The sequence below is a fragment of the Lytechinus pictus genome, chromosome 1 (genome assembly GCF_037042905.1).
Source record: "Lytechinus pictus isolate F3 Inbred chromosome 1, Lp3.0, whole genome shotgun sequence".
NCBI classification, from domain to species: Eukaryota; Metazoa; Echinodermata; class Echinoidea; order Temnopleuroida; family Toxopneustidae; genus Lytechinus; species Lytechinus pictus.
The window spans coordinates 33,079,613-33,102,013 of record NC_087245.1 but is presented as its reverse complement, the minus strand read 5'-3'; the positions used below and the strand labels follow the sequence as shown (position 1 = coordinate 33,102,013).

At 35.2% G+C, this 22,401-nt stretch overlaps 1 long non-coding RNA gene across 1 annotated transcript; it reads left to right on the top strand.

Annotated features, from left to right (window-relative positions):
* The first annotated feature begins 6,998 nt into the window (after positions 1-6,998).
* On the top strand, positions 6,999-16,854 carry LOC129279757 (uncharacterized). Its single transcript, XR_010293853.1, has 3 exons — positions 6,999-7,162; positions 12,924-15,172; positions 15,492-16,854. It is a non-coding gene; the product is annotated as an uncharacterized LOC129279757 (long non-coding RNA).
* The last annotated feature ends 5,547 nt before the right edge of the window (positions 16,855-22,401 follow it).

Sequence of the window (22,401 nt, the reverse complement as noted above, 5' to 3'; positions counted from 1 at the left end):
TTTATTTTCTTATAAGAAGAAGTCAATAAATTGACAAAATAATTATAGGTATAAAATTGAATAGGAAATATTTATTGACTGCCATAATCTCACATAATGAATAATGAGATATAGAACCATTTTGGCCTAAATTATCAGGACTCCATATTGATAAAGAATTTTTATTCAAAATAAATGTGTACAAAAATGAAATTTGTATGACTTTTATGCAGAGTCTGAGAAACATTGATTATTCTGCTAGTTATTATATTTTACAAGAATATTGAATTTAAATTATTGTATTGTAGTCATTGCCATGGGGATATTTTAGAATGCAGCCGAAGGAACGTTAGATAACTCATATTTTGCATGTCTGAATGGAAATATGACAAGTCTTGTTATACACAGTACAAGAATGTAATAAAAGTTGTTCAACTTTAATTTTGTTTCTTACTTTCCTCTTTATCTGATGGATGGATTGTGATCCATACAGTGATTGAAAGTCAAATGAAGATAATGTTGATAGTGAAGATGATGAGATGCAGGATTAGATGGATGATTGTGATAACGGTGATAACGATGATGATGATGGTGATGATGATCGAGGAAGATGATGATGGATGATGATGGTGGTAGTGATGATGATGATGGTGATGGTGATTGTGATGGTAATGATGATGGTGGTGATGATGATGATGTTGATGGTGATGGTGTCGGTGATAATGATGATGATGGTGATGATGGTGAAAATGATGGTGGTGATGATGATGCTGATGATTATGATGATGATGGTAGTGATGATAAGGAGGAGGATGGCAATGATGATGATGGCGAAAATGATGGTGGTGATGATGATGGTGGTAGTGATGATGATGAGGATGAGGATAGCAATGATGATGATGGTGATGATGATGATGACGATGAGGGTGTGATGATGGTGGTGGTGTTGGCGATAATGATGATTGTAATGATGACGATGATGACAGTGATAGTAGTTCTGCTGATGAATATGTAACATAGTGATTGTCATCAATTGCGATCATAGTAGACATGATTGCGATGATGATGATGGTGATGATGATTAAATGGAGATGATTGTGATGATTATTGTGATGGTGTTTATAATGATGTTGGTGATGATGGTCTTGAAACGTGATGATGATGAGGGTGGTGAAGGTGGTGGCGGCGGCGATGGTGATAATGATCCTGATGATGGTCCTGCTGAAGATATTGATGTAAATATTAGTTTTTGTGATAACAGTAACAGTAATCATTGAAATTGTGATTGTAAAGATGTTTGCCAGTGGGAAATCTAGATAGCAAGGCCTATAGGGGTCATGTCCCCCAACCGTCACTTTCATTAGGCGCAAAAGATTGAAGAAAAAGACTAGAAATGCTAATCTGATGAACAACAGAAGAAGCCTCAAGTGTGAGACAATCGAAATAGTGCAGTTTTCACTGCTTAGGCATGGCCCAATTTGGTGCTGTTGTGTTGGGGTTTTTTTTCTATATATTTCAACACAATTACCGTATATCTTTTGGTGCAGTATATTTTTGAAAAATAAGTGAACAATAAACCCGTCGCAAGGTCTATCTACAACATAAATAAGATAATATTGTAAACGGGTTGGCGATTGAGGAGACCAAATAATATGAACTTTTAAAACTACTCCAAAATGACGTCTTGAGCACGATACCCCCCTCTCCGAATGAACTCTATTTTCTGTCATATCTTTAACATAAATTAAATTAATATAATAAAATGATGGTTTGTATTTTTGTTGCTAGTGAAAATGAAGATATACTTTAAATTGTAACCGGCGCAGGTGTTGAATAAGCTACCAGTATTATCTGCATCACACTTCTTGGACGGCGTTTACAAAGCTAAAGTTTGCAGGGATATAAGAAATTAAACAGTAGAGGGCGACAAGCGACATACGCCGAGGTAACCACACTGATCTAACAGTAACAGATCAGCTGATCAATGGGTCACAGAGGTGGATAAAATTAATCTATGATGGGAAACCATTGTGTTTAGATGGTTATTTCGCCCTAATGACTAGAACCGTAACAATGTACTTACACAGGTTCGGAAATTCAAAATAAACGTCATAAAATTATTGTGGGGTAAGAACCAACATCTACAGCAAGCGAGCAAAATCGAAACATATAAATATTCTTGCGGAGCTTGTGGTTTATAGTCTCTGGCCTTTGAACAGAGGGTCGTGGGTTCGCATCCCGGTCACGGTCTAGTCTTATTTCCTTTATCAAGAAATCGATACACATTGTGCTGCACTCTACCAAGGTGAGGTAGTGGGTACCCGGCAGATTTGTTTTCCTATAAAGGGCAAGTCCACCCAAAAAAAATATTAAATTGAATCAGCTGGAAAAATCTAACAAGCGCTGAAAATTTCATCAAAATCGGGTCTACAATAAGAAAGTTATGACATTTTAAAGTTTCGCTTATGTTTCACACAACAGTTATATGCACAACTCAGTGCTATGCAAATGAGAGGTTCGATGATGTCGCTCACTCACGAGTTTCTTTTGTTTTTTATTGTTTAAATTAAACAATATTTCATTATTTACAGATTTGACAATAAGGACCAACACTGTAAAAAATATTGGGTGAGATTTTTATACCACCACGAGGGTCATTATGTGTCCAACCAATTTTGGGCATTATTTTACCCCCGGATTTTACCCAATGCGGGAAACATATTGTCCAGTAAGGTTAAAAAATAAGCAGCAATTACTTTAGAATAGGCAAAAATTTTCATCATACTGGATAAATAAAATTGCCCAAAAGAAATGCCCAATGTTGGTTGGACACATAATTACCATCATGCATCACTTTTACCCAATATTTTAAAGTTAGAGTGAACTTGATTGAAGCATAAAATTATAAAAACAATGGTCATTCCACGTGTTCAGTGAGGTGAAAACTTTGTTTTACATGACAATGAGGAGCAGATCAGAATATTTCATATATTTTGATATAACAAAATACAAAAGTGAGTGGGTGACGTCATCAGTCCCTCATTTGCGTACCGACCAGGATGTGCTTTTTACTGTTTTGTGAAATCAATTAAAGCTTAACTTAAAAATGTCACAACTTTCTAATTTTACATCCGATTTTGATGAAATTTTCAGTGTTATGCTTGTTGGATTTTTCTCTTTTTATTCATATCAATTTTTTTGTTTGGGTGGACTTGTACTTTTAAACGCGGGGCGCGAGAAAACTTCGAATTCTCTGCTAAAATCAGCGGAGCGTTTCATCAACATTTTTGTCCGACAAGTTGTCAGATCTGACACTTTTCCTTGAATTTGATTTGCTGAGAGAACTGTTACCATGGTAACAGTCGGATAAACCGTTTGACAGGTCCTTTCATGAAACGCTCCCCAGTGTAATTATATTGCGTAACTGTATAACACTTACAGACTTTTCAGAAAGTAAGTTTTGGGTCCTACATAATTTATATATAAGAAAATATGATTATTATCCAAATTCTAAATAGTGAGACAATTAATTTTCCCGCATAACTGTCTATGATTTATTTTAAGGGAGAATATACGTGGGCTATGTTACTTCGATATTAATGACAGGTAAAGCGAATTAGAAAAGCATTTTGACATATTTTTCTACTTTGCTTTGCCTGCCTGCCATTTGTATTAAAGTATCACAAAGGACAAAGTGTTGAAATATAACCTTCCACTTATTTTAATCCTTATTCTATCAACATGATTTCATATTCAATCCAGTTTGTATCCCAATAATAACCATGTCACTTTTCAAATGTCGTTTATTTTTTTGGTCGATGGTTGTAGAACATTCCATTTTTTATACACACATTTTTTTTAAAAGTCTATATAGGGCTGTTCAGTATCATGGTCGGCGGTAGAGAAAATATGGTCAACAACCTCGTAAAAAGGCCCCACCCCCAAAAAACGTTAATTTAACTTCATAAAATAGGATAAAATAAATAAATAAATAAATGAATGAATGAATGAATAAATAAATAGATGAATATAAACCAAAAAATACAAAACAAATAAATAATAATGAGTGAATAAATAAAAATGAATAGATAAATAAATAAATACATATGTAAATAAATAAATAATAAACAAATATAAATAAATAAATAAATGAATTAATTAATTGATGAATTAATGAATAAATGAATGAATGAATGATGGAATGAATGAATAAATAAATAAATAGAAATTTCAAAAATATAACATTAAAAAAAAACCAGGTCAATAAGATTTTTACGCAATCTTTAAAAACAAGATTCTTTTAAAAACAATTTTTGTTTACCAATAGTCCAAGATTAAGTAATCCATACGGTACTGTCTATCAAATACACTAGCGCCATCACTAAATTCAGAGGTGGAGCAGCTAGCCGAGAAGGGGGGGGGTGGGGACAGAGGCGATAATGATTTTTCATATTAAAAATAAGGTGAAAAGGAAAGAGAAAATGTCGAAAAGGGAATAAAGAAGAGTATATAACAAAGGAATGTCTTATTCGTGTATATACCTCTATACCCGTATTGATAAATTCCAAAAATAAACATCACCTTTTTATCGTCGCCCCCGCTATTTTTACATGATAATTATGTAGAGTTACATTGCCATGATATCAACTACCATGGTGACAGGGCTCAGCAAATCACAATCAAGGTTTCCATGGTAGTTACAATAATTTTTAAGTTAGTTATATAGACTAAAAAGTAAGTAAACCGGCCCCCACATTCCAGGATGGTGACACGACATTTGCTCCTGCGACAATTGCTCCGGGCTTGATTTCTTCTAAGATGTAGGGTTAGGGTTGCAATAGGGTTTTATGTTAGGTTAAGGTTTGGGTTAGGTTTAGGGTAGAGTACAGGGGCCGCGGAACGGTTTTCAAAGTGGGGGGGGGGGGGTGAGCCAAAAGTGGGGGGGCTGACCATGCAAAAAATCACAATCCTATGGTAATTTTTACGTTTTTGTACACGGTTTTGGAAAAAAGTGGGGGGGGGGGGCTGAAGTCCCCCCAGCCCCCCCGCTTCCGCGGCCCCTGGTCAGTATAGTGTTAAACCGAGCATGCCCAGAGTTGAAGTTTGTCATTCCATTGGTGTGTGGAATTTAGAGCGGAGCAATTGTCGCCGGAGCAAATGTGATGGAACCGCTACCGGTCGTCATGGATTATCGAAATTTTGAATTTATGTATAATGTGTGTGATATAAGCGGCTGCTTGCACGTGACATCTCAAAATAAATATCAACAAATCACAACTCTATTAATTCTTCACATATTTTCCTCAAACCTTTGACAGTCGCTTTGTTAATACCAATCAGTTTGTTGCCAGGTGTACCTTCCCCCGATCATAATATCGTATAGGATAGGGCCTTTAGGGATTTCCTCAAATTATTCATGAGAATCGTAACCTTCATTATGTCAATATTGACAAGAATCGGAGGAAGTGTATATAGGTTAGGTTTTTGAGGAGCTTGACAAATTTACTAGAAAGCTACTTATTTGTACTCGTTTTGAATATAAATAAGGGACATTTATTTTTGTGGGGTGGATATAATTTTCTTCGGACGAATTGTGTTTATGATTGCTTCTCTTGCTTTTTGGATACTGAAAACGTGAAAATAATGAATCTACAAACAATTACTATAAATATAATGAACATTATGTGATTCTGTCATTTGAATGGAAAAGTGGAAAAAGGGTTTTAAAGCAAAAAAAAAAGAAAGTTGATATTGTCAACCAAACATTTTAGTCAGCGGTCAGGACAGTGGACAGTCACCTTAACTAGGCGGATCCAGGATTTCCAAATATGGGGCACATTTTGCCTAAGAAAATTTGACAACCTTATAAAAAAAGGGTCCTTACCTTTGTACGTGTGTATGAACGACACATTCCCATTAATAATATTTGCTGGGAATCTCAAAGGGGGGGGGGGGCACACTGATTCGATAAACGACATAAAATTTACATTAAAAATATTGACTATGACTCTCGAAAGGGGGGCGGGCCGGAAATGCCCCCCCCCCCCCCGTCGATCCGCCACTGACCTTAACCACGTTGATGTTATATACGTTAATTTCACGACCCAAACAAGGCTCGCCATTTTCTCGCCTTGTTCGATGCTGTCAGTGGATTTTATATAATTACTTTTTGTCTCTTAATGATTCATGTCTATAAATCACTGGGAACTATTAATCCTAATATGTTTTAAAATACCCTTTTCTGTGACTTTCGGTTTTTTTAAATATATTTTTAAAGCTATACCAAAATTGATTTAATTGAATTAAACCAAAGATTCGTCATGATGGAATAGGGACTACAAGTCATGTAGATGAATTCGCCAGTAGGAATTCAGAAAGCAAACTTCATTTCGGGAAATTTTGGGAAGAAGTAACCATTGGAAACTAAAACTTCATGAGCCGGAGATCATTGTAGTTTCTAAAGTGTCACACTCACACATTCTTTTGAACTATCATGAATGAAAGATTTCATTTTTTTGTAATACCAAACTGTTCAGAATCAAATTATGAATTGAATTAGTGTAATTCTATATTTAATACAATAATAATAAATACGTCACTCAAGTCATCAGGTAACACCATCGGTGTCTTTATTTCAATACCAACCAGGGTATGTGTACAACTCTCACTCTCGCGAAATACTTCACATCAAATCAATGATGATGTTTTAATTGTTAGTTTCTTTGATTCTCTCTATATTTTCAATTCAACTTGCTTTTCTGGGTGGACTTGAACTTTATTTTGAATAGAGCTTAAATTGCAGTTATTTGTTGCAAATGTCATAAATTAATAAATATATTGTACCGGTTTGCATAAAAAAGTAAAATCAAACACCGGGGGGGGGGGGGGGGGGGGTGGTCACTGTTGAAAGACTGTTGAAAGAAAAAAGTAAGGACAAAAAGCCGGTATGTATCCCATTCTTCTATACAAATTGGTATAGGATACATAGCGCACTTCAGCACTCTTCACCCCCACACAATGCAGCGCAGCATGCATGCATTATTGCTCAACGCGCGTTGATTGTATGTACGCATTGCAAATTCACCGGCTGGCTGACTGAACTCGAAACAAAAAGACGCAATTTAATAAGTTTTCAAAATCAAGTGAAACATCTTCGACCGTCGTTATCTCCCAAGATTCTGTTGTAAGTAGACATAATGGACCAAAATGCGTTATTATGAATGTGAAATGTGTTTTTATATCAAAATGAGATGGATGAAACCACTGCGCCACTGCCACTGGTCTTCGACCGGCACACTGCGATACGGTTGCCGGATGGTGCCGGTGTTTGTATGCAGTACACACGCTGGGTCAATATGGAATATGGGACAGAAAAGCGTGGTCGTCGTGGTACGAATTCCCTTTCTTCCCATCAGCTGGTGTATAGTTGTAGTGTTAATCGTGTGGTGCCTAATGCGATGACGTTGTTATCACACTCATAGCATTATCTACGTCAGTGTTTCATTTTATTTTAGTTTATTGTTTTGTGTGTGGGTTGACAATGTCTGCTGGTGATAAAATGGATTTTTCAAATGATGTCAATGACAATGATGAATCATGATTATGAATGTGAAACTGGTAATTATGCTGGTGATGTTGGATAATCATGTCTTTTTTTGTGATCGTAATAAGTTCAAGATCTGTTCATTAAATTATTTCACTTTCTTTAATGAACAAAAACCTTTGATTTCATAACATTTATGACAAAAATATTGTCAACAATATCCTTTGAAAAACAATCAACATATCATTATCAAAGTTAATTAAATATTAAAAAGAAAAAAGAAAACACAACAAAATTGATATTGCCCTTTTTGTATGCTTTAACTGTTAAAAGTAGAGGCGCATGACCAATATGGGAGACTCTCCAATATGGAAGGCAATCTCTCACATTTGGAGACTTGCTTTGCAAAAGGACTAAGAAACAACATCAACAAGAATGTGGTCAGAAGCCCATTTATTTTGTGTGTGGATGACAACAAAAGTCCTTTTGAAAACATATTAAAGTACAGTAGATGGCAAATTTTTGAAGTAGACGGTGAAAAGGGGTAATTTTTCATGAGGAATTTGCTTATCAACATTTGCCGCCAAGGTATTATCCTTTTGCAGCAAAATATTAACAAAGAAAATTGGTCTCCCGAACTGGAGGCTGTCTCTGAAATTGAATACCCAATTTCTTTACAAAAGTTTCTGATATTGGAGATAATCCATGTGCCTCTACTGCTAAAGAGTGTCCATAATGATTGTATGTATTGATTGATTAAAACTAAATTTGAAATAATATTGATGTGTAACCAACTCCTGGTGTAACTGTCCAATATGAGATATTACATGTATGTCATAATGGGTGATGTGCATGTCAATTTTCGCTGGATCACACAATCAAAGGCCTAGATATGACTGGGAGGGGCCAAATAAGCCCCCCCCCCTCCCCGACTATTGGAAATGGAAAATGTGTTAAAATTAATGCATACATTGATGGGATATGTACATTTATCAACCTGTCTTGTACCAACGTGATGGGTGTGACACATTGAATTTTAAAAGGAAACGATAAAATTTTAATGATTTTTCATTCATTGAGTAGTTTTAAAATTAGAGTAATGATGAGCTGAGATGTATATCTTGTCATGTATTATTAACACAAAATATGATCCTCTGTTTTTGGCCAGGCTTTATAGATGTTATTAATTTTTTTTATTTCATGTATATTTTACTATAATTTTGCAGGTATTTTGCTCTCAGCTCAATTCTGGTTTTGAAGCATACACATGCAAAAGTATATTTTCTCATATTTAGTGGATAAGCTTGGTGTCTTGATTGAAAAAAGGTCATTAACAGAGTAAGACTAAGAAAACTTACAGTACAGTATTCACCCTCTAAATAAAATTGGTAACTCTTTACTCTTATATTTAACTCTGATGTCTTACGATTTCCTAAAGGATTGTTCATTATTTCCCTTACCAGAGTCATGTATTATTTTTCAGTAAAATTTGTGGTTATTATTTCATGATTAATTCATGGCACGTGCTAATGCATGAGTAACACGTAGCACTGGTAATTGTCCTTGAACATGCTTTATTGAGACTGGTAGGCAGTTTGAAGTGCTGCCATCTATTGGGAAAATTTATACAGTCTTGATATGCTTGTATTGTGTTGCACACATTGACCATGATTTTGTATTCAACAAAATCTAAAGTCTATTGTGCAAGGTTGACGACATAATGACTAAGACAAGAAATGTCTTTGTTCTGTGGATCCTACTTGTTGATTACATGTACATTGTATAAGTAGGATATGCCACTTAGTGGAAAAACAAAAGATGACTGCAATGTACACTTAGCAGTAATAAATGCTGTGACAAAGCATGGATACTATTAGTTCTAGTAAGATTCATGGACAAGTTTACCCGTATATATACAGCCATACATTGTCCAGGGCTACATTAATCCCACCCCAACTTTTCATGGCTATCCTTTCACTTTGTAAATAGAGATGATGGATCAAGATAATTATTGAAATAATTGCATAATATATCAATAAAACAGATATGAAGGGCAGCACATGGATTTAAATGTTAAATTCCTAAAAGAGTATGTAGGTTTACTTTAAATTATTATTATTTTTTTTTTTTGCGTTTATTTTTTTTCTATTAGAATTTATTTTATCGTTAGACATACAGTAGGTTTGCGTGAAGAGCAAATTAAATCATAAAATGTAGCTTGATGAAAGTGATAAAATGATAAAAAACAAACTTGCGTTTCAAAGAGCACTTACATGTAATTTTGTGCATGTGAATGAATCGTGTAGGCCTATTAATCATGTTTATTCATTGCACCATTTATAAACACATAAAAGGACCATCATATCAATAACTGAAGCTATGAATATGCCAACATATCTTTTCTTTACAGTAATATATCATTGCTCTGTATTTGACATCCCATGACCATTATACCCATGCTAAAATGTATGGGGACTATAAAAACAACTGCTAAATATCTTTCAATTGTGATCCGCATGCCAGTCAAAATTTTTGCTATAACCTGCTGCCATGCCACTCTCATACACGTACAATGTGCATATTTTATATTTTCATGTAAACTTGCTGGTGCTACTTTCCCATTGACCCCCACGAAGAAGCAAATGTAATTGATTGTGTTTTTGCAATTGTTCATTTTCCCATGAATGCCTGCACAACCACCATGAAATTTATTTTGAAGACTCCAAAAGAGCAACAAGCTTGTCTTTGGTTACTTTGCAGTTTAAATATCCATGCAGAAATCTATAATACACATGCTTGTAAAAATATTTAAATGTTTGCATTCTCATAACAAACAAAAGTCACACATGTGTATGTTTTATTTGCAAGTTCTTGTTGAATGTTTACATTGATTTTGCTTTTATTGAGCTTTGTTGTAAAAACAAATGGTACTCTAAAGAATGTAAAATATGTATACAATGCTGTACATACTGTTTATTAAATCAGTCACCCTCTGTAGGTCTGTGAATACAAAACAAAGTATACATGTAATCCAAACTTAAATGCGTAAATCAGGGCCCTGTCTTACAAAGAGTTACGATTGATGCGATCAACTTCAAATGTATGGAAATCCATCAATGTCATAATTTTCTGCTACAGGAACTTTGCACAATGTCCTTTGTAAACAAAGAGAGGCACACTAGATTTTCAAGAAAATATGAATGTAAGAATAGTCAGCATATCTAGAAAATATTTTGAACAAAACATGCAATTTAGATGTTGATGTTGCTGGCCTTCCATAGTTGATCAGATCAATTGTAACTCTTCATAAGATGGGAGCCCAGGTCTTTCATGAATTCAATCCCTTTTAAAGTGTTCAAAATAGTGTTTGGTAAAGGAGTTTACAATGTATAGAAAGAGAAGGGGGGGGGGGTAGCCATGAAATATACATGTAGTGTAAACAGGAAAGGCATGAAGTTGGAATAGAGAGCAGAGAGGAAATATAAAGTGTAGGTAGTGAATTTTTCAGTAGAGCTCAGTAGAATATGATATGATAACACTTCTGCTAAAAGTAAGTATATTATTTAAGAATATCATGAAGCAGATTGTCACTTACTGTTAGTCATACATGTGAAAGCTCCATTGTTTTACTCTGGTGTCAGTGAATGGGATGCATGGATCTCATGAAAATACTGAATTGGAGTGATTATTGAAGTATTTGTTTGTTTTCATTAACTGTGCTGATTCTTTCTGTGATTACCAGGAGAAATTAATTTTTCTATTTTCCTTGCTTGTTAGAAGAAATTTGTGGCAGTTTGATGTGTAAGTGTTTCTTTTCTCAATGTTTATTGCTTCATGAAATGAATCATACATGTACAGGCAAAGTCATTCTTTTCAAATACTTTTCTTTGTGAAATGCATCTCTCTTTAACATTTTACCATGTAGATGGCCACCTTTTCTACAGTTTGTACCAATTTGATTTCATTACATAAACTTGGGCGGTATTCTGAGGTCATTTTATCTTTAAAATATTTTATTTTATCTCTTAAAATGAAATTGGTATTCTGAGATGACATTTTATCTCTCAGATAAAATTTACAATTTTATCTTGCGTAACTATAGATGATACGCAACAGAACAGTGCCTGCGTAGACATACCCATTGGGTATCTGGGTATTGCAACGCGGATGATGTGCTTGCGCCCAATTAAGTTACAGAAGAAAAAAATGAAATAAACTTAAAAGAGGGTAGCCTGGGCTATTTTATCTCCGCGACATTGATTTCACCAATATTTCCAGGTGAATTAACCCCAAATGTTGACATGAAAATGAAGAAAAATTATATATTTATTGAGAATAACACTTTAACGTTGTTCCTGTACAATCAGAAAGTATTTCATAAGACTTGTCTTGACTAATATTGTCTTTATGATGCTTGAAAAGATGCGATATAGACTTCGAAAAAAGATGAGAGTACTGTCCTTTTTGTTAAAAAGAAATCTCTGTAAAGACGCGCAAGCGTATTTTGCAAGCGTATTTGAAGTCAATAAATTGACGCAATCTCACCCCTTTGCCACACCTGGCGGAATGGATTTCAATTGGTTGAGTGACACGAGAGAGCTATAAAAGCGCGTTTCTAATTGGATATTGATTAAAAAGTAGGTGTGTCTTACAGAGATAAAATGAAGATAAAATTGTTCTCAGAATACCAATTCGGAGAGATTTTAAGGGTATTTTGTCTCACTGATTTTAACGGGGATAAAATATTTTATTTTATCTGAGATAAAATGGATCTCAGAATGCCACCCCAGGTAATTGTTAAAGTAGAATGCATTGTAGCATGTAGCATCTTTTTGCTCAAATTGAATTTGTAGATGAAAAAAAAGTATAGATCTGGATACAGAATTGTAGCCATGATGATTTTAATGTTCTTAAATAAAAAGGGGAAATAGGGAAAGCTGTTATTGAAATTATAACTGATTTTCCAATTGACATCCTATTTCAAATGTAATTCAGAAATGTGCATAACATTTTTACTCATCAAAAGTCCAAGACGTGATACAGATCTAGGTTTTGTGACTGTTGTCATGTTATTTTTGGAAGTCTCTGGAATATTCAACGTAGAGTAACATTAAGAGATATTAAAGTACGCCATTGAATAGGCAACTGGATAATCTGTGCTTTATAAATGCTATTGAATGTGTACTTGACATTGATTTTTGTCTGTAGAAAAGGTGTCCATCTTCTGAAGTTTTAGAAAATTGAAAATGTCAGGTTTTTTTTAAATTGTTTTGTTATTTTTCAAATGACATGTTTGTGTTTTCTAAGTTCACCATGGATTTGAAACCATGCACCCTCTTTTTTCCATCTTTGTTGACATCGTTTCGTTTGTTGATATTTTTTGTTTCACTACCTCTCACAGACTCTCCAACCATGCTGCAGAATTACAGTAGATAGCAAAAACTAGTTCAGAAACCTCTCTCATGCCCCTTCCTTCGCATCATCGTAAACCCCATTAAACTCAGGCAAAATGCAAAATTGTAGGAGAAGTCTATCGGTGAGTACCCATCATGGAATAAGCACAGGCCTCTGGTCCCATTCCATATTATTTTCCTTTTTAATCCCAATTGATTTTGGCTTCTCCTTATCCTCTTTTAAATCCACTTCCTTGCCTACTGTATATACACACTGTTTAAATTTGTATACTTTCTCCACATCACAAGACCTTTTGTATATGTACTGTAATTTGCAGCTACATGTATGAGATACCTGTATACATGTCATGTTGGTAATTCTCCACAGTATTGCAGTCAAGATTTCAACATAGAGGGCGACATTTCCTTGCTTTCTGCACAGGTCAACAAATGCTTCTAGATTTGAGACTAGTGGAGTCAAATTGGAAAGTTTTTGTTCATGTTACTTCATTCTTTTTAAGAAAAAAAAACTGCCAAATCCTTTATAATTAGTTGACACTCTTCCTATTTCTATTTTTTTTTTTGTGAAGAGCCTCTTAGGGAAATGCTGCCCTCTTGTTTTGAAGTTGTCATTTTATATTGGGAGAATTTACTTACATTATCAAGGCGTGTGTAACAAATGGAAATGCACGGAATACCACCTAATTACATGTTAATCTCATTCTTGTGTTTGTTTGCATGTTTTCTTGTATATATTCAAACTAAACTGGGGAATGTTTCATGAGAGGACTCAGACAAGTTCTGTTTTATCTGAGAGTAATTATTACAGTAACAGTGCTTCTTACCTCGGTCACATTTGCTCTTCGGCGGCCGTACGGCAAGTCGAAAACAGCCGTTTTAACTTTTGCACCAGCTTCATATAGGTGGTTTGAAAAAAAATGAATAAAACGCCTGTTTTCAACTCTGCGTACGGCCGCCGTAGAGCAAATGTGACCGAGGTCTTAGTCTATCAAATACAAGGAAAATTGCAATTTCGAATAAACAAATCTGCATTAATTATGGTTCCAATTGAATTCTGGCTATTTACTCTTTAATGCAAGCAATTCCTTGATGTATAGTGCTGTATTTCCGGTACCTTGTACATTTACAATGTAGTTCTTGACAAGTAAATTTTCGACTAACAATTGTGTATTGGCAAAACAATTGGCATTTATTGATAAAGTACAATGCCTTTGGGTGAGTTAGAAATATGTAGATATTATTAGTCATTTATGATGTTAATGCATGATTATTCACACAAATACAGATTAACATTTTAATTACAATGTAGCATGTGGGGCCAGTTGTGTCTTTTTGACAATTGTTAGTTTTGTTGATAAATCAAACATAATTTCAGCCATGTTTATACAGTTCATAGTACATTCGTAAGAGGTGAAATTTTCTGACTAATGCCAACAGCAAAATTGGACCATTGCAAGTACTGTAGATGTATGTTTTGTATTGTATTGATTTGATGCATGACTTTTTTTTTTACAATTTATGTACATGTTCTTAATGTTAACTGCAAGTAGATGAGGGTTATTTGAGACTGAGTCAATCAGTATTTCATCTGAATAGCATGAATTTAATTAACGCATACTGAATACTTGAGATTCCTTCCCCCCCAAAAAAAAATGATGAAAGTCAGTAATCAGTTTGCATTTTCGTTGTGCATGATGCAATGAAGTGCATGGCTTCACTTTTTGTCTCGCCCACCAGAGGTGAAGGCGAGACTTAGGGATCCAAATGTCGTCCGTCGTCCATCACAAACCTACATGTAATGACACATAACTCCACAACCGTAAGTCGCTTTTCAACCAAACTTGGATGGTAGATGGACTTGTGGGACCTGCATGTTATGCTGCAGTCGGAGGTCACATGGTAAGATTAAAGGTCATTTTCAGGTCAACGTTAAAGTTTACATGCAAGACTCTCTTATGACACCTAACTCCGCAACCGTAAGTCACTTTTCAACCAAACTTGGATGGTAGATGGACTTGGGGGACCTGCATGTTATGCTGCAGTCGGAGGTCACATGATAAGGTCAAATGTCATTTTCAGGTCAACGTTAAAGTTTACATGCAAGACTCTCTTATGACACCTAACTCCGCAACCGTAAGTCGCTTTTCAACCAAACTTGGATGGTAGATGGACTTGGGGGACCTGCATGTTATGCTGCAGTCAGAGGTCACATGGTTAGGTCAAAGGTCATTTTCAGGTCAACGTTAAAGTTTACATGCAAGACTCTCTTATGGCACCTAACTCCGCAACAGTAAGTCTCTTTTCAACCAAACTTGGATGGTAGATGGACTTGGGGGACCTGCATGTTATGCTGCAGTCGGAGGTCACATGGTTAGGTCAAAGGTCATTTTCAAGTCAACATTAAAATTTACATGCAAGACTCTTATGACACCGAACTCCGCAACCGGAAGTCACTTTTCAACAAAACTTGGATGGTACAATGTAGATGTACTTAGGCGACCTGCATGTTATGCTGCAGTCAGAGGTCATATGGTAAGGTCAAAGGTCATTTTCAGGTCAACATTAAAGTTTACGTGCGAGGCTCTTATGACAAGTGTAATTCCATCCCAGTCATTTCACAATGAAGTTTTGATAAAATTCTGTTGCGTGCCCTCGCAAATCACGATATTTCTGGTTATTTTCATAAGTGGGCGAGACACAAAATCGCTTTTGCCTTGTTATTCAATGTCTGTTCATTATTGACTCACATAAGGCCTGATTATTTTTGTGCAACTTTCATTTTACTAATACAAAATTGATGATTCATTTTTTAATGGAAAAAACACAAAGGAATGAACATGTGCATGAATTAATGAATAAACCATAAAAGGAAGGAATGAATTGCTTCTTCTCTTCAAAACATTGGAGTGTAGAGGAATATGATATTTTGTTATCTCACAATCACACGATCACACAAATAATGTATTTTGATTGTAAGATGTCATCAATTTATTACAGTTCTGTTGAACAAGCATTTACATGTAGCTTTGATTTCTTTTTTTACCCCTATGATTGCATGAGATATTTTTATTTTTTTTAATCACAATCTCCAAGTTGTAAATAGCCACTGTAGAACGAATATGTGTTAGACTGCTTTTATCTTGGAAGATATTTTTTAGCTCCTTGAGTCCTAACTTTGCCACATCTATGCTGGTTTGTTACAATCTGGAATTGTAGTCTATGATGATATCTTTGTTACAGCTGTGGCCACCGTGGGGGCATTGACTCTGTGGTGAGGCATACATAAGGAAACTGGTATTGCTAGATTACACTTATGGGTATTGCTAGATTACACTCGTGAATTGTTAATATATATGGTAAGTAATTATCATATTGCAGTTACGGTTCCATCAGTTGCTGCGTGCCTGCACATAACCAATCATCTTTGTTTCATCATGGTTCTCATTCATTTGTTAATAGCGAAAGTCAATGGCGCGAATGTATCATTCTTGAATGGTGTGTAATGGTGCATCCACATTTTTGTAGATTAAGTGCAAAATGATTGGTGAAGAGTGAATTATTAGAGAATCATGCTGTCTACTCGAAAGAAAGTGATGTTAGATGGAGCTTATTTTCTTCTTAGTTCATGATGAGGAATTGAGATGAGAAGTGAACTTAATGGACTTGTACACTTCTTAACCATGTTTTTCTTCATGATTTTACAAAACAGTATTCAAAGTTGTGGAGGTACCATGGCTGAGTGGTCTGAGGCGCCAGACTAGGCACATTAGAGTCCTGGGTTTGATGCCACATCCATAGCATCCATGTCTGTGAGCAAGGCATTCATTCAGCAGTGCTCTTTTGTCCTATTTAATTAAATGAAAATACACATTCTTGGTAAACTGTGTGTGTACTTGTTTTATTCTTTATAAGAAAGAAAAATATCAAGGTGCATATTATATGTACTGTACATCCACTGTTATTTTCACCACCACAGGACTCTGTAATCATGACAGTGCTTTTTAATGCAGGGGGGCATGAAAAATCTACAGAAGATTTTTTTTTTCCTGTGGCATTGCATGCAGTATACATGTACCTGGAAATTATTATGTCAGGTGCTGAAGTGGATGGAGGGGAGGGGGGGGGGGGCACCCACCTCTTTCCTCTCAATTTCTTTCTCTATTCCTTTTGAGGTTGGTTATTTTTCAATGATCAAAGAAGCAGTTACACCCCACCCCAGTTATGCCATTATATTGCTGTTTCACTGTCACTTTGGTTGCGTTTTCTCCAATTATATTTTGAAACTCTTCAGTCTGGTACTCTTTGAGATATTTGCTATTATTCAGGCAATAGTTTTTCTTACCAAATTTGAAAGCATTTTTCTTCGTAAAAGAAAAGCTCTTTAACTATTCAAGTTCTGCTACAGACCTATATGTAAAATTCTGCTGCATAAAAGACTTTTATGATCGTAGCGATCCTTAGTGTAGTGTACAGAAGCATCTTCACAGTTGTTGACACCTGTGCTACACTTTGCACAACACCCATTTTAGTGTAATTTAGTGTAATTTCTTCATGTACATGTAATTGGCATTCTTTTAAATTCAACTGAAATCTTTCAGCTCAGATAGCGCTCCATGACTGACATGGGCCGGTAGACTTGGCATTCACCATCACTGGGTAATGAATAACTTCCTGTATTGGTACTGGAGGGATCAGTCCAGTTCTTGTTGATGATTTTATAAGATATTGGAGTTTGTAACCTTAAATAAAAAGAGACAGATGACTGGACATAAATAATTGTGAAGAGATGCTCAGTTAATCTTCTGAGGATTTTATTGACCATACTGTATGAAAGAGAGATGATGAGAATTTTCTATTTATTTGTTTTTTTATAAAGGACAAGTCCACCCCAACAAAAAGATGATTTGAATAGAAAGAGAAAAATCAAAGAAGAATAACACTGAAAAATTCATCAAAATCGGATCTGAAATAAGAAAGTTGTGACACTTCAAAGTTTTGCTAAATTTTACCAAACAGTTATATGCACATCCTGGTCAGTATGCAAATGAGGGGACCGATGACATCACCCACTCACTATTTCTTTTGTATTTTATTATATGAAATATGAAATATTTGAATTTTCTCAATATCATGTGAGAAAAGTTTCATTCCTCCCTTAACATGTGGGATTTGATTGTTTTAACATTTTGTGGTTCAAACAAGATGGTCATAATTGTCACATCCGGAAAAAAATGAAATATTGTTTAATTCAAACAATAAAAAACAAAAGAAATAGTGAGTGAGTGACATCATCAACTCTCTCATTTACATATCACTGAGGTGAGCATAGAACTGTTTTGGGAAAAATAAGTGACACTTTAAAATGTCATAACTTTCTTATTTTCCATCCGAGTTTGATGAAGTTTTCAGCATTATTCTTGTTTGATTTTTCTCTATTTATTCTAATCAACATTTTTCTGGGGTGGACTTGACCTTTAATGGTTGTGATGCTCTATCATAATTGACAAATACAAACAAAACAATTTGTCATAGTGATGACAGGTCTGTCTGCGGTTTAATAATTAATGTGAATGATATTGGAGTATCATCTAACATTTCAATCTTATAGAATAATAATAGAAGTTACTAGCACTTGTTATTGATAGTGGCACTGAACGTTGCACTTTTTGTTCTGTATATTTTTTAAGGTTTTAAGGTTCTCTATAGTGATTTTTTTTAGCATCTGAACACAAATACAAATGTACAGTAGAGAGATCATTTATCAGATGATTGCAAATTCGGACGTGTGTCCTGACATTTCCTATAGAAATGTTTAACTCCAAAATGGAAAAAAATGTTTTGGTCAGGGTAACGCACCAAAAATATCATGTAAAAGTGCAATTTCCTCCTTTAATAGAGATTTTTTATTTCATATAATCCATGCCCCAATAGTTTTTGGACAAACACAGTCATACATGTACATAACTGGAATAATGACCAACACCTTGATACTGGTAGGTGATTTACCAAAACTGAAAAAGACGGGCTTTAACAGGCAAAGTACAATATCTCATTGGTTAATATGTGATGAATGCTCAACATTAATTAATAGAAATACCTGCATGTATGAAGAGGATACGTTATTATCCTTCTTAAAGGTCAAGTTCACCCCAGGAAAATGTTGATTTGAATAAATAGAGAAAAATCAGACAAGCATAATGCTGAAAATTTCATCAAAATCGGATGTAAAATGAGAAAGTGATGACATTTTAAAGTTTCGCTTATTTTCCACAAAACAGTGATATGCACAAGTCAGTGATGTGCAAATGAGACAGACGATGATGTCCCTCACTCACTATTTCTGTTGTTTTTGTCTCACCTGCATAGCAGAGTGAGACTATAGGCGCCGCTTTTCCGACGGCGGCGGCGGCGGCGGCGGCGGCGACGGCGGCGGCGGCTGCGGCGTCAACACCAAATCTTAACCTGAGGTTAAGTTTTTGAAATGACAGCATAACTTAGAAAGTATATGGACCTAGTTCATGAAACTTGGCCATAAGGTTAATCAAGTATTACTGAACATCCTGCCTGAGTTTCATGTCACATGACCATGGTCAATGGTCATTTAGGGTCAATGAACTTAGACCATGTTGGGGGAATCAACATCAAAATCTTAACCTAAGGTTAAGTTTTTGAAATGTCATCATAACTTAGAAAATATATGGACCTAGTTCATGAAACTTATACATAAGGTTAATCAAGTATCACTGAACATCCTGCATGAGTTTCACGTCACATGACCAAGGTCAATGGTCATTTAGGGTCAATGAACTTTGGCCGAATGGGGGTATCTGTAGATTTACCATCATAACTTTAAAAGTTTATGGATCTGATTCATGAAACTTGGACATAATAGTAATCAAGTATTACTGAACATCCTGTGCAAGTTTCAGGTCACATGATCAAGGTCAAAGGTCATTTAGGGTCAATGAACTTTGGTCAAATTGGGGTATTTGTTGAATTACCGCCATAACTTTGAAAGTGTGTTGGTCTAGTTCATAAAACTTGGACATAAGAGTAATGAAGTATCACTGAACATCCTTTGCGCATTTTAGGTCACATGACCAAGGTCAAAGGTCAATGAACTTTGGCCATAATGGGGGTATCTGTTGAATTACCATCATAACTTGGAAAGTTGATGGATCTTTCTCTTGAAACTTGGACATAAGAGTAATCAAGTATCACTGAACATCCTGTGCGAGTTTCAGGTCACATGATCAAGGTCAAAGGTCATGTAAGGTCAATGAACTTTGGCCACGTTGGGGGTATTTGTTGAATTACCATCATATCTCTATAAGTGTATGGGTCTAGTTCATAAAACGTGGAAATAAGAGTAACCAAGTATCACTGAACATCTTGTGCGAGTTATAGTAGTTTTCAAAATCAGCACTGCTGCTATATTGAATCGCGTGATGCAGGTGAGACGGCCAGAGGCATTCCACTTGTTTATTGTTTGATTTATACAATTTTTCATTTTTTACAGATTTGACAATAAGGACCTATAAACTCGACTGAAACATAAAGTATTTAACAATGCTAATTCCACATGTTCAGGGAGGAATTAATTGTTTTTCATTTGACAATGAGGAGAAAATTCGAATATTTCATGTAATAAAATACAAAAGAAATAGTGAGTAGATGACGTCATCAGTCTCCTCATTTGCATACTGACTACATGTATGTGCATATAACTGTCTTGAGAAATTAAGTGAAACTTTAAATTGTCATAACTTTCTTATTTTACACTCGATTTTGATGAAATTTTCAGTGTTATGCTTGTTGGACTTGTCCTTTAATGAGGATTTCTTAGGGACAAATTTACAAAATTCTTGCTTTTGCCTTTGCTATTATTTTAACTTTAGCAACAGCATACATGTAATTGCAACAAATTGTTTTTGGTTTTACAAAAACTAATCAAATTTGAAAATTGATATACTGTATGTATTATGTAGCATTGCCATGACTTGGATCATTGTACAAGTATGTCCTCTAAATCGACTTATTTGAAAAGGAATGAAGAATGTATACTTTTTAATCATCATTACTTTGTTTACCAGGGACCTCATTATACATCTATCTCCCCTTCAAACTGGATTTTCTTTACAAAAAAAAAATCCATAATGGATGATACACAGCCATTTGTTTTGTGAGGGTTCGTAAAAATAGTCATAGATTTGAGGTTTGTACTTGCCAAATTTCAAATTGCACATGGATAGAGAAGATTAATGATGCTATTTTTGCACCGTGTTAAGCACGGGTAATTTTGTATTTAAACGGGGCAGAAGATCTATGACGTAAGTTTTAAACCTCCGAGTGTTGGGATATCTTGATGCTTGGCCAGAAAAGTGATAATGAAATGCATACATTTGTACATCTGAGTCAGAAAAGAAGAAAACCTTTTCTGTACAGTACAATAATACTTACATTTGCATAATTCTAAACAACCTAAAGTGTGCATCGTCCTTGCTATTTTAATGTGATTAAGTATAGCGGAACATGGAAAAAGTACAGACTTCAGCTTTGGCTCAGTTCCTTTCAGAAGGCTTCACTTCATTTGTGTCCTTGAATGGTTAAAATAAAGAACAAGAAATGGTTCAAAATGAAAGATACAATTTGCTTTAGCCTCTTAACATGTTGCATGGTACCTTATCACATCTTATTGCTGTCTGAGGACTAATCAATATCAAAATAATAACAACCAAGGGTTATTCTAGAAAGTAAATGTAGTACCTCACATTTTCGATAAAAGTGATAATGAATTATAATTGCTCGCATTTTGCGATAATAATAGATTCTGATCCAGGTAATTTAGAAGTCCCAGATGATTTTTAGTAATGGGGGCATGCCCTAATTTTGGATGCACTGGCATGACTGCAGGGAGGGGGCTGTAGAATCTGGTCTTATTCAACTTCCTGCCTTAGTAACATTAATGATGTTTAATGCAGCATAGAATCTCTGCGATTACTTGCTTGCTTCAGTGGGATAGCTTTGGTAAGGAATCTGAATTTAACCCCTTGCCTGCTAGTAAAGTTATCACACTCCTGTGAATTGTAGACCATGAACTTACTTACTTGTGCAGGATCAATACCATCTTCGTCTTTTCCAGCTTTGCGATGTGACTATTCCAGCCGTAATTATTTTCAGACAAAATCTCGGTTGAAATTTTGTGGCAGGGTTTGAGCTGTGGGGATTTGAGGAAAAATATTCGGCTTCAATTCTGAAAACAGCTCAGAATGTCTTCACAGAGTTCCACAACTTCAGCCAAGTTCTTTTCTTACAGTGTTCATGAGTCAATGTTTGTATTTCTTCATTTGATGAGGGGGCATACATACATTCATTGATCATGTTGGGTAATACAATGGCACATTTCTCGCCAAAACTTTCTGAATTAACATTGGAGGTCTAACTACTTCCCCCTCTCCGATTCGT